General features: G+C 42.7%; 1 protein-coding gene across 2 annotated transcripts in view; it reads right to left on the bottom strand.

Annotated features, from left to right (window-relative positions):
- Positions 1-10,790, bottom strand: part of PLEKHG7 (pleckstrin homology and RhoGEF domain containing G7) — a 149,227-nt gene extending 138,437 nt beyond the window's left edge. The window contains exon 1 of one of the 2 annotated variants that reach the window (XM_075342440.1): positions 10,595-10,790. The gene's annotated coding sequence lies outside the window, so the exon portion shown is untranslated. The other variant, XM_075342439.1, reaches the window with a different exon arrangement.
- Between the last annotated feature and the right edge of the window lie 3,069 nt (positions 10,791-13,859).

Below are 13,859 nucleotides of genomic sequence, written 5' to 3'. Positions count from 1 at the left end.
GAATTCAGGAGCCTGTAGTCACCTAAAATGACTGCAGATGTATATCTCAAAAATGGACAAGTCAAATAATTATAAAATTAAGCCCTGTAGCATGCCCAATCCTAACAGCGTGTAATATATTCATTGTCAGGATTTGGCTCTTCTTCCTGGTTTCAGCAGTCATCACATGGCCACTCCACTCATATAGGATTTTCATACTTATGGTCATCTAGCAATTAGCTTTTCTTCTTACCGCTCTCCTTTTCACTGAACATTGAAAGAATTAGAAAGAGCAGCTCATCATCACGACTAAGTATGAAAATCGCATATGATTAATTTGTCACATGACGACTACTCAGACCGCGGATGGGAGGAGGGAGTGGAGTGCAGATGTGGAGTTTTTCTAGAGTGGGCAGTGGGATTGTGGAAGGTTGAAGGAGTGTGGGCGGAGGTCCAAGGGGGCCTAAAAATGTTGCCAATATGGGGCCCTGCAATTCCTGGTGGCGGTCGGGTATGAGGCACTCTGGTAGCACTAATGATTGATGGAATAAGAGGCATAAATGACTTGCTGTGTTATGAGTTCTTGCTGACATCACTATGCCACAGTCTGACTCCACAAATTTTCCAAGCTCCTATCCTTACTAAACCCCAGTTAGGCCTCATTCACGCATCAGTATTTTTGATCAGTATTTCATCAGTATTTCTATGCCAAAACCAAGAGTGTCTCCCAAACAAAGACAAGTGTGAATCTTCCAATTATAGTTAGTTATTCTCTAAAAGGTCCACTCCTCGGCACAATAACGCTGATGCAAAATAGTGACTCAAATACTGGTGTATATGAGGCCTTAGGGGCACTTTGCACACTATGACATCGCAAGCCGATGCTTGCGATGCCGAGCGCTATAGCCCCCACCCCTGTCGCAGCTGCGATATCATGGTGATAGCTGCTGTAGCGAACATTATCGCTACGGCAGGTTCACATGCACTCACCTGCCCTGCGACATCGCTCTGGCCAGCGAACCACCTCCTTATTAAGGGGACGGGTCGTGAGGCGTCACAGCGATGTCACACGGCAGGCGGCCAATAGAAGCGGAGGGGCGGAGCTGAGCGGGACGTAAACATCCCGCCCACCTCCGTCCTTCCGCATAGCCGGCGTGAGCTGCAGGACGCAGGTAAGGTGATGTTCCTCGCTCCTGCGGCTTCACACAGTGATGTGTGCTGCCGCAGGAATGAGGAACAACATCGTAACATCGGTCCTTCCGAAATTATGGAAATGACCGACGCTACACTAATGATACGATTTGGACGTTTTTGCGCTCCTTAATCATATCAAAAAGGATTTACACACTACGATATCGACTGCGACGCCGGATGTGCGTCACTTTCTATCTGACCCCACCGACATCGCAGCTGCGATGTCGTAGTGTGCAAAGTGCCCCTTACTTCGGATCAGCTAGCGCACCTTTGATGTTCCATAGTTCAAATGTTTGAATCCTTAAAGATCTATTTCTTTTTATTGGCAAACATAGAATCATCACAATAATGACAAGAGCAGCCAGTAACTCACATTACGTCTCAACAAAAGACCATTATGCTATATAATCCCTCCAGCAATGAAAAGTTTTTTCTCACAGAAAAGAAAGTTCTGCTGGCTGTAATGCTCCTCCAAGATGCAGATTTACAGCATATAATACACCTTATTTAGCAGTCATAAAAAAATGACTTAATTGGTTGCCATCCAAACATCACACCCAGCTTAATCTTTTTTAGTTTCCAACCAGGAGAGGCCTAGTACAATTTATCGTAGAAATCCTTGTTTACTGCCGTATAAGTGCACTGAACTCATTAACTGCATGACTAATGACATGCCATTCATAGTTTACATCTGCCCCACCATTTAATGCCTATTTGACGTGCTTTTAATATAATATAACAGTAAACATTAAGCCTCATGTAAAGAACTTTGTTTCTGATCCAATAGATTATATCTGAACTATTCGGTGCATTGTAAAACCTCTTAAGCTACACACACATAAGTTTGGAGTCATACGGATAATCAAGTCATGGTTAATGCTGCCATTGTGAGAGCAAAATGCCCTCAATTAATATCTGTGCCCATAATTGGCAAAGACACATAGCTTGTATGTCTTGTGAACTTTCCAACTCAAGCTTCTGTAATGCTTGATCTCTCTAAAAAAAAATGTAGGAGCAGCACCAGGGTAAAGTGGGTGCAAAGCCTCTCTGTCAAAAACCAAACCATTCAGATAATAAATGGATGCATCACACCAAAAACAACCCAACAAAGTGGTTTATTAGCACATAGTAGCAGTGGCAACGTTTCAGTTCTGAAGTGCAAATAACCGCCATCATTACGCCACTCCTACTATGCGTTGATATACCACTGTGCTTGGTGTGCTGTCTCCATTTATTATTTTTATCTGTCTACAGTCATGGTCGAAACTATTGCCCCCTTGAAATTGTTCCAGAAAATAAAGTATTTCTCCCAGAACATGACACATTTATTTCCTTTGTATGTATTAGGACAACAAAAAAAAAATAGAGGGAAAAAAGGCAAATTGAACAAAATTTCACACAAAACTCCCAAAATGGTCTGAACAAAATTGTTGCCACCTTTGCAAAATTAAGGTAAACAACTTTGTTTCAAGCATGTCACGTTCGGTCAAACTCACCTGTGACAAGTAACAGGTGTGGGCAATAAGAAAATCATACTTGCAACCAAAGGGGAGAAGTTGACTCAGTATTTGCATTGTGTGTCTGTGTGTGCCACACTAAGCATGGAGAACCGAAAGAGAACAGAACTGTCTGAGGACTTGAAAACCAAAATTGTTAAAAAATGCTAACAATCTCAAGGTTTGAAGTCCGTCTCCAGAGATCTTGATGTTCCTTTGTCCATGGTGCACAATATAATCAAAATGTTTACAACCCATGGCACTGTAGCTAATCTCCCTGGATGTGCATGGCAGAGAAAAATTGTTGGAAGGTTGCAGTGGAGTATAGTTCAGATGGTGGTTAAGCAGCCCTAGTCAAGTTGCAAAAAAATTCAAGCTGTCCTGCAGGTTCAGGGTGCGTCAGTGTCATTGTGAACTTTCTGTCGACATTTGAATGAAATGAAATGTTATGGCAGGAGACCCAGGAGTACCCTACTGCTCACACCAAGATATAAGAAAGCTAGACTGCAATTTGTCAAAACGTATGTGAGTAAACCAATATCTTTCTGGGAAAGCATCTTGTAAACAGATGAGAGCAAAATAGAGCTTTTGGGTAAAGCACATCATTGTACTGTTTACCAAAAATGGAATGAGGTCTACAAAAAAAGAACACAGTACCTACAGTCAAATATGGTGGAAGCGCAAACATGTTTTGGGATTGTTTTGCAGTCTCTGGCATTGGGTGTATTGACTGTGTGCAAGGAATCATGAAATCTGAAGATTACCACATGAGTTTGTATTTGTGAGAAAGTCATGGGTCTTCCAGCAGGTCAATTACCCCAAACATACTTTAAGAAGCACCCAGAAATGGATGGAAACAGAGCGCTAGAGAGTTCTGAAGTGGCCCACAATGAGTCTGGATCTAAGTCCCAGTAAATACCTGTGGAAACATCTTAAAATTGCTGTTGGGAGAAGGCACCCTTCAAATATGAGATCTGGAGCAGTTTATAAAGAAGAGTCCTAGAACTGTTTTATGTATAAACTTTGAAAACCTAATAAAAAATGATTGAATCATATAAAGAAGAGTCCAAAATTCCACGTAAGAGGAATAAGAAACTTGTTGATGGTTATAGGAAGCAATTGATTGTAGTTATTTATTCCAAAGCATGTGGAACAAAATATTAAGTTGAGGGTGCCAACAATGTGGTTCAGCCCATTTTTGGTGTTTTGTTTGAAATTATGTTCAACGTGCTTTTTTTTCCCTGTTTTTCTTTTTTTGTGTTGTTCCAATACACATAAAGGATATAAACGTGTATAACAAAGCATGTGAAATTTCAATAACCATTTTAGAGAAATACTTCATTTACTAGAACAGTTACAATGGTGCCAACACTTTCAGCCATAACTTTATCTGTCTAACGCTCTGTCTGTCTATTGTAGCTTCTGAGCACTAATGGGGACAGAGACTGATATAAGCACTGATAATCTGTGTGCTGCACAGTGGAAGAAGTTCTATAAATTAATAAAATAGGTTTAAACCGCATAGAATATTTTTACCTCCCTTTCAACTTACATGATTGACTGCCTGCAGCTTTGTCTTGTGATAAAAGCTTGTTACTTTGGGCGTTGTGGGAACTGCTGGGTAGTCACTCATGAAATATTAGATGGTACTTATGAATGGGCAACTATTTTATCTCGCTAATTGTGCACACATGCTTACAACAGCCCAATGATGTATATGGTAATTTTTTATTAATATGTTAATTAGACTTCAAGAGTGTCTTCATGGAGGTTCTCCTGCCATAATAACTGTTTAGGTCCACTTCATTCTGAAAAGGGTTTTCTAGTTGAGGATAATCTCATGTTTTGGGTACGCTCACACTAGCGTATATTTTCTCAGGTGCGAAAATTGGATGACTAATGCAAATGACACTCGGATCAAACTCAGATCCGAGTGTGAGCCAGGTGTCAGTTTACTGTGATCTGATCCTCTCGCATGCGAGAACTGGGCGGTGTTGGCATAAATCGGACTGCACTTGGAAGTCATCCTAGTATAGTGAAATGTTTTCCACTCACCCATAGACTTGAATGGGTGTGCGCTGTCCAATTTAATATATAAAGTTGAGTGAATGTGTGTGTGTGTGTATGTGTGTGTGTAATGACATACACTGTGTATGTCTGCTAATGGAATCCACATCGTCGCATTTACAATCACGAAATTTTGCACAGACGCCTCATGTGACTCAGGGAACATCATAGACTATGTTTTGACTGGAAAATTTAACCCCGCGCTTTACAGTAAGGGATACTTTGCACGTTGCGACATCGCTACTGCGATATCGTCGGGGTCAAATCGAAAGTGACGCACATACGGCGCCGGTAACGACGTCGCAATGTGTAAAGCCTAGGAGAGAAGATGAACGAGCGTGAAACAGTCAAAAATCGCTGATCTGTGTCACGTCGTTCATTTTCATAATGTCGGTGCGTCCGCAGGTACGATGTTGTTTGTCGCTCCTGCAGCTCCACACATCGCTGTGTGTGAAGCCGCAGGACCGACAAACATCTCCTTACCTGCGCCCGCCATCCACCGGCAATGCGGAAGGTTAGAAGGTGGGCGGATGTTTACATCCCGCTCATCTCTGCCCCTCCGCTTCTATTGGCCGGCCGCTTAGTGACGTCGCGGTGACGTCGCTGTAACGTCGAACGCACCGCCTCCTTGAAGGAGGGATTATTTGGCGGTTACAGCGACGTTGACGTCCAGTTATCTGCGTATGAAGCTGCCGTAGCGATAATGTTCGCTACAGCAGCTCGCACTACATATCGCATGTGTGACGGGGGCGGGTACTATCGCGCTCGGCATCGCTAGCATTTGCTAGCAATTTCGCAACGTGCAAAGTACCCCTTACTCTCCAAAAATCATGCCTCCATTAGAGTAAATGGAGCTGGAAGCCACAGGTTATTATTAGCAGCTGATTTGTTGTTATAGGAACGAAAGACATTCATAGTATAAGAAGCTTATGTGTGAGGTAGTATGATATCGGTGGAGAGACGAATAGAGAGAGACAGACAAAGAGACAGAGGCAGACAGACACAGACAGGGAAAGAGACAGGCACAGACAGACAGGGAAAGAGAGAGATACAGACAGAGAAACAGACAGAGAAACAGACAGAGACAGATGGGGAAAGAGACAGACCTGGAAAAGAGACAGACCTGGGAAAGAGACAGACCTGGCAAAGAGACAGACCTGGCAAAGAGACAGACCTGGCAAAGAGACAGATGGGGAAAGAGACAGACGGGGAAAGAGACAGATGGGGAAAGAGACAGACAGACAGGCAGACAGGGAAAGAGAAGGATGGGGAAAGAGACAAATGGGGAAAGAGATAGAGACAGACAGACACACACAGATCGAGACAAACACAGCGATAGAGAAAGACAGACATACACACACACAGACAGACACAGAGATAGAGAGAGACAGAGAGACTAATACAGAGACAGACAGAGATAGACACAGACAGACACACAGAGACAGACAGGGAAAGGGAAAGAGAGACAGACAGACAGAGACTGGGAGAGACTGAGACAGTTATTATCCCGGGCAACGCCCGGGTACTACAGCTATTATATGATAAAAAGCACTAATCGACACAGCCCCACAGTATAAGATTGAAGTGAGTGCTAGCCAATAAAGCATTGAATAGGACTTGTCCAAGTTATATGCCAATTATATGCTAGTGTGAGCATACCCTTTAAATGATATTGCTATAGGTAGAAATAGGCTACATTTACATATCTGTTTCAATTCTTAAATCTATCAATAACTGATTGTTTTTCTCTCATATGTCATCTGTTTTGCACTTTTTGTTTGCAACCATTTTCTATCAAATTTTTGCTCATAATTTTTTAACACCTGAAGTAGGTAAGCTGCTTGACCTTAATTTTCCCATTTTGCACTTAGCAATGTATCAATGTAACAGATAGAAAACTAGAAAAAGATTTCCTGTATTTCATCGATTTTTGACAGTTCTCCATAGTCTCGAATAACTAAGTATCCACTAGAACGGATTTAGCGAACAGCAACATGTATCCATTAAAAAAAAAAGAAAAGATGTGTGTCTATTTCTAATAAATTCAATGGACTCGACTGTTTAAAACTGATGCTTCGCATGCCGCTCTTGATGAAAGATGTGCATGAGTAAAATGCGCCAAATTCATTATGAAGCATTCAACTAAAAAAATCGGGTGCATCTTTTAGCTGCTGTGCACGATCAATGTCCCAAGTATAATCCTATTTAAATTTACTCCACTTCCTGTGGTGTAAATTGTAATAAATAGGTTTCCTACAATTGACCACAAAAAGTTAACAAGTACTATGTAAAAATGGCAAAAATCACCGCACTTTTGAACAGCTGGAAGATGCACAAAATGTGGAACTGTGTCTCACAAAAACTGTATGATGAATTGGGGTCTATGGGTCAGTGTCACTCTGTCTTAGGCCCCATGCACACGTCCGATTAAAAAAAAAACATGTTGTACAGTCCTTTTTGTCCATCCATGTGACCATCCATCTGTCATCAGTGTGACACATACCAGAAAAAATGCATGATACTAAAATGATTTTTTTATCTGTTAAAGATAGATGATAGATAGATAGATAGATAGATAGATAGATAGATAGATAGATAGATAGATAGATAGATGAATAAATAGATTGATTTTTAGATGGATGGAAAGATAGAGAGATAATAGATACATATCTACATGGCTTGCATAAGTATTTAGCCAAATAAATAATAAAAAAAAACAATGTGGCATCCACCTCATTTTTGATAACCAACCAAAAGCAGACAGCTGTGGGCTGATATCTTCAGGCTGGGTAGCTGCCCCAGAATTTGCACATCCATTTGATCCGCCATTTCTGGCGCTTTGCCTGGCTCCTCCAGATTGCCCTGGTGCGGTGGCAGTCAAGGTAATGGTTTATGGGATTGATGTCAGCTGTGTAATGTAAGCTGGCATCAAGTCCTGTTTTTAGTAATGGAGAGGCATCTATCACACACCTCCATTACTAACCCAGTAAGTGTCAAGAAAAAAAAACACTAAAATATTTTGTTTTAAAAAAATCACATCTCAACTCTCTCTCTGCTTCACCAATTTATTAAAAACAAACAACAACAAAAATGCAGGTCCGTAGTAGTCCACGGAATCCGACGTAGTCCACAATGGAACTAAAAAACATAAAAAGAGAGGAGTAAAGAAATAAAAGCAGAAGATTGTCTCATTCACCATTTAATTAGAAAGTAAAGTTCCCACATCCGATATAGTCTAGTAGTTTCTACGCTGTTCCTTGCTTACCTTGATCAAAGTCTATGGAGACTCAGAACGAGGCTCCATAGGATTTGAGAAGCAGCAAATCCCAGTGCATGCTCCACTCTCCTGACCTCGGGACTGTGATGAGCAGTGATGTCAGGAACATCACCGCTTATCAATGTGATGAGTGGTGGCACTCCTACCATCACCAGTTATCAGATTGCGGAGCGGTGATGTTCCTGACATCACCGCTCACTACAGACTTTCGGTCAGCAGAGTGCGGTATGCACTAGGATCGGCTGCTGCTCAAATCCTATGGAGCATCATTCTGAGTCTCCATAGACTTTGATCCAGGTAATTGAGGATCGGTGTGGGTATCCCTAGATTACATTGGATGTGGGAACTTTACCTTCTAATAAATTGGTAAATGAGGGAGTCTCTTGTTTTTATTTCTCTCTTTTTATGTATTTCAGATTTCCATTGTGGACTATGTTGAATTTCGTGGCCTACTTTGGACCTGCATGTTTTTCTTGTTTAATAAATTGGTGGACCAGGGAGCTAGTCGGTCAATGTTTTTTTTTTTAAATAAAAAATATTTTTTGCGTTTTTTTCTCTTGATACTTACTGGGTTAGTAATGGGAGTGTCTGATAGATGCCTATCCATTACTAACCCCTGGGCTTGATGCTAGCTGACAATTCACAGCTGACAACACCAAAAACCATTACCTCGATTGCCAATGCACCAGGGTAATTGGGAAGAGCAGAGGCGAAGAGCCAGAATTGGCTGCAGGCTTCTATTTTTAGTTTGGGAAGGGACCATTAACCATGGACCTTCCCAACCTGAAAATATCAGCCTACAGCTGTCTGCTTTACCTTTGTTAGTCATCAAAAATGGGGAATCCCACATCATTTTTTCATTTAATTATTTATTTGGCTACATAGCTGTACAAGCTATGCATCTATTATCTATCTCTATCCATCTAGCTATCTAACATCTATCTATGTTTGCACTTCTTTAACACATTAAAAAATTCATTTCAGTGTCATGTGCTTTTTTTCTTGTACGTGTTACACGGATGCTCCACAGATGCCATCCGTGTGATGCATGTGTTTAATCTGTGTTGCCAATGAAAAACGGACTTGTCTCCGTGTGGATTACAGGGATATTTGTGTGGTTTACATGGACACACGTTCCATGTTGAAAACACAGAGGTGTGAAGATCCCCATTGAATTGAATTAATATGAGTGTTAAAGTGTCTCCATTAGGCTAGATTCCCACAATGGTATGGCATCCGATGCAAGTGCAGTAGATGTGATATGCTAATGACCCTCAGCTCCTGCTGTGCTGCAAGCATGAGCCAAGTGTCATGCAACTGTGATCTGATTCTCCAGTTGGATCACAGCTGCTGGGGAGAGGGTGGTGCTCCAGAGGAGAAGGGATTAATCTCCCCATCTCCTCCATTGTCAGCCTGTGGGTACAGTATATCGTACTGCAGTTGGATGTCATCCGAGTGCAGTCCGATGTTTCACTTGCAACCATAGACTTGTATGGGCGCAGTGACATGTCTCTCACTGACAACCCCAGAATGCTGCAACTTTTCAATCATCCGGAATCTGGATGAGAAAAAAGCTGACCATCTGCTCTCCCTCATTGAATAACATTGGTCTGAGTGCAAGGCGAGATTTTCTCGCCTTGCACTCGTCCGAGTCATATGCTCTTGTGAGCGTACCCGTACGTGTGAAAACGGACATCACATGTCCTGTAAATGCGGATGTGTAATGGGACCTCAAAAACAGAAAGCACACAGATAAAAAAAAAAAAAAAGGAATGTGTGAACATAGCTTTTTAATAGTTGAGATGAAACACACATTCGGTACCATTGAGTTGATGATCATCACAGCCAGTGAGGCCCAGAGCAGTGGTTCAGATAATTGCCATGCTCACCAAAACGAACAGCAGGTATATGTGAGTTTGAGCTGAATATTGAACATAGCAATAATAAGACACGTGTAACTAACAAGTTATCAAATAATTATTCCATCAGGCATGGAAGGTATGTATGAATACTTCCTTCCAATGTACCTGTCACAGCAGAATCCACCCAGAATATTTACTTTGCGTGCAGTCACTGAAGCTTCGGAGAATGAAGTGTCAGCTGTTATGCCAGTGGAAGTCATTTGTCGCCAGTGTTTTCAATGTAGAGAATACACATGTGCATTATGAATAAAGGGTAAATCATCAATACTCTACAACAAACTATTGGCTACGCAAAAATAAGAGAAAAGTGACATTTATACATTTTTTACATATATTTCTAAATATTCCATTTTGTTTTACAAAACTTCCTCCTTAGCCGTTGAGAACTTTAAGCCATGATTATCATTAAAAAACTTCATACTGTTCCCTACCCTCAGAATGTATCAACCGGATCACACAAGCACATTTGTGGCAGTTTTTGGTCAAGTGTTTTGAGCCATAAGCGAATACAAAAGTAATGGGTACATATAAAAGCACTTACGCTTCTCCTTATGGCGGATCCAGGTCTGGCTTTGTGTTAAAAATGCATCATAACTCGTATTTCAAACTGCATTCCACCCTAATGGCTCCTCGTAGACTTACGGTTTGAAGACTCTCACCTTTTCATGTCACAGGTTGCCGCTTGTACTTTGCTTCTTGTAGTAGACTCCCTGTGTCAGTCAGTGAGCAGTAGGCACACACCCCGGCTGTTGCTGTGCATTCCTGTAACTCTGGGAAAGCCTCCTCCTTTGTGACAGTGTAATGTCTTTGTACCTGCTGATCACTAATTTTTGGCTTAGCCCATTAATATCATTCCCCCGTTTTCTTCCGAAAATCAATGTTTCTAGATTTCTTCCTATTACTAGTATATATGTCAGGGAACAGGTTCATCAAGTATACATTGACTGACAGAACGTGTCCTATATTACACTCTTCTCTCTTCTCTTGTCCATCCCCACCCTTAGCCTGGAGAGCTGAGCTGTTTATTCCATGACAGAAATAGACTTTTTTTTTTCTTCCAGTCTTTGCTGGTGTCTTCAAACAAAAAAGTTACAAGACCGGCACTGTTGATTTTGACCACAGTGCACATCTTTGTAGGTATTTTACAGGATGAAAATGAAAGGAAATTGGTCCAAATACACTTAAGAGGGAGGTGATATTGTATGACACTTTCCTGTGGTTAAAATTCAGCTCTTACTTCACAGAAACAGGTACCTCACCTAAGTAGAAAGCAAGAAAACGTCATTTTGTTATGTGCCATGTAGAATGGTTTGCTTTAAGAGTAAGCATTATTTAAAAAACATATCTATCTAAGACCACGTACACTCGTTGAGTATTTGGTCAATATATTACCTCAGTATTTGTTAGGCCACGTGCACGCGTTGAGTATTTGGTCAGTATATTACCTCATATTTGTTAGGCCACGTGCACGCGTTGAGTATTTATTTGGTCAGTATATTACCTCATATTTGTTAGGCCACGTGCACGCGTTGAGTATTTGGTCAGTATATTACCTCATCTTTGTTAGGCCACGTGCACGCGTTGAGTATTTGGTCAGTATATTACCTCATATTTGTTAGGCCACGTGCACACGCTGAGTATTTGGTGAGTTTTTACGTTAGTATTTGTTAGGCCACGTGCACATATTGAGTATTTGGTGAGATTTTTACCTCAGTATTAGGCCAGCTTCACACTTTCAATTAACTCGCACGAGTGCAATGCGAGAAATTCACGCATTGCACTCGGACACATGTTAATTAATGAGGCAGCTCCCATCTGCTATTTTTTTCTCAGTCCAAATCGGACTGAGAAAAAAATCGCAGCATGCTGCGATTTGGTGAGTTTCTCGCACGAGTCTCTTCAATGAAAGTCATATGGGTGCGTGAAAAAAAAAGGATGTCACACGGACGGCACACACACCATCCTAGTGACATCCGTTTTTCTCAATACATTTCACGCATGTAGCAGAGAATAATGTAAATGCTCCTGTACATAAGAGTACATGAATAGCAGCTGCTGAGGGTGAAAACTGATTGCACACTGACAGCACACTGATGAAAAGTGAACTAAAATCGTCTGACTTTCTAGCATGAGAATCGGTCCGATTTTACACTCACAAGTGTGATTCCAACCTTAGTAAGGCCATGTGCACATATTGAGTATTTGTCAAGTTTTTTACTTCAGTATTTTAAGGTCCTGTGCACAGTGAGTTTTTTTTACCTCAGTATTTTAAGCCAAAATCAAGAAGGGGACAAAGGAAAAGTATAATAGAAACACATCATCACTTACTGTATATATCACCCTCTCCTGGTTTTGGCTTACTGAGGTAAAAAACTCACCAAATACTCAACATATATACATGGTCTAAAGGCTACTTTACACGCTGCGATATCGGTCCCGATATCGCTAGCGTGGGTACCCGCCCCCATCTGTTGTGCGACACGGGCAAATCGCTGCCCGTGCCGCACAACATCGCGCAGACCCGTCACACATACTTACCTGCCCGGCGACGTCGCTGTGACCGGCGAACCGCCTCCTTTCTAAGGGGGCGGTCCGTGCGGCGTCACAGCGACGTCACTGAGCGGCCGCCCAATAGAAGCGGAGGGGCGGAGATGAGTGGCCGGAACCCCCATGTCACCGATGAGCGATTTTGCACGTTTTTGCAACAATGCAAAATCGCTCATCGGTGTCACACGCAGCAACATTGCTAATGCGGCCAGATGTGCGTCACAAATTCCGTGACCCCAACGACTCCGCATTAGCGATGTCGCAGCGTGTAAAGCCCCCTTTACAGAGGATGCTATGTGAGGACGATCATTCGTGGTTTGGGTCCTGAGACAAGTCAGTAAAAATGTCAACATTCTGTATAAACCCGTCATGACCTACGTAGTAGGTCGTGTTCACTGCTTTGATGTCGGCTCACACACTGAGCCGACATATTTCCCTGCACATTAAGGCTATGTGCCCACGCTGCGGAAAATGCGCGGGTTTTGCCGCGGATTTCTCGCGGAAAAGCCGCAGATTTTCCAGAAATCTGCAGCACAGCTAATCCCCAGCCATTTCTATGGCATTTGGGAAATGCTGTGCCCACGCTGCGGATTTTTCCGCAGCGGAAATCGTGCGGATTTTCGTGCGGAAAAATCAGCAGCATGTCAATTATTGTTGCGGATTTCTCCGCAGGGTCCCATATACTTACCTGCCTTGATAGAGACCCGAGTCACTTTCTCCATCCGGTGTAGCGGCAGCGGCAGCAGCGCGGTGGATCCAGCCAGGTACAGGAAGGAAGAGGTGGGCGGGGCCTGCACGAGCTCCGGTCATGTCACAGCCGGAGCTAGTTCAGGCCTGCCCACCTCCAGCACAGTGAACCAGACGCTGCCTGACAGTGACCCGGCCGTCGGAAAGCGAGGTGCTGCATGATGGAGGTAAGTATGAGCACCCCGATCACTGCAGCACTTGTTCTGCATTGAGGATGCAGTGCCGAAGCCATGGTACTGTATCCTCAATGCAGAATGCCCGCACCATATCCGCACGACATTCCGCTGTATATCCGCAGCATTGAAACAGAGAAAGTTCTGTTGCGGATTTCTGGGAGCTCCTGCGGAATGTCTTGCGGATATATCCGCAGGACAATGTCCCCGTGGGCACATAGCCTAAGGCTGATCTGATCAGCTGACGTTTCTCTAAAAGCCATGGGTGGATTGGAGATCTGCCCGCTGATTTTAACCAGTTACATCTCACTGTCAATCTCTGACAGCGGGATTTAACAAGCGTCGAAACTCGTCGTTCCCATCGGTGGCACTGTAACATCATTGTGGGGTGCTGATTAGGGATGATCGAATACCCTATTATTTGCTTTGACGGATATCAAGCGAATACCTCGCCACT

The sequence above is a fragment of the Anomaloglossus baeobatrachus genome, chromosome 4 (assembly GCF_048569485.1).
Source record: "Anomaloglossus baeobatrachus isolate aAnoBae1 chromosome 4, aAnoBae1.hap1, whole genome shotgun sequence".
Taxonomy (NCBI): Eukaryota; Metazoa; Chordata; class Amphibia; order Anura; family Aromobatidae; genus Anomaloglossus; species Anomaloglossus baeobatrachus.
This window is presented reverse-complemented; position numbering and strand designations above follow the sequence as displayed.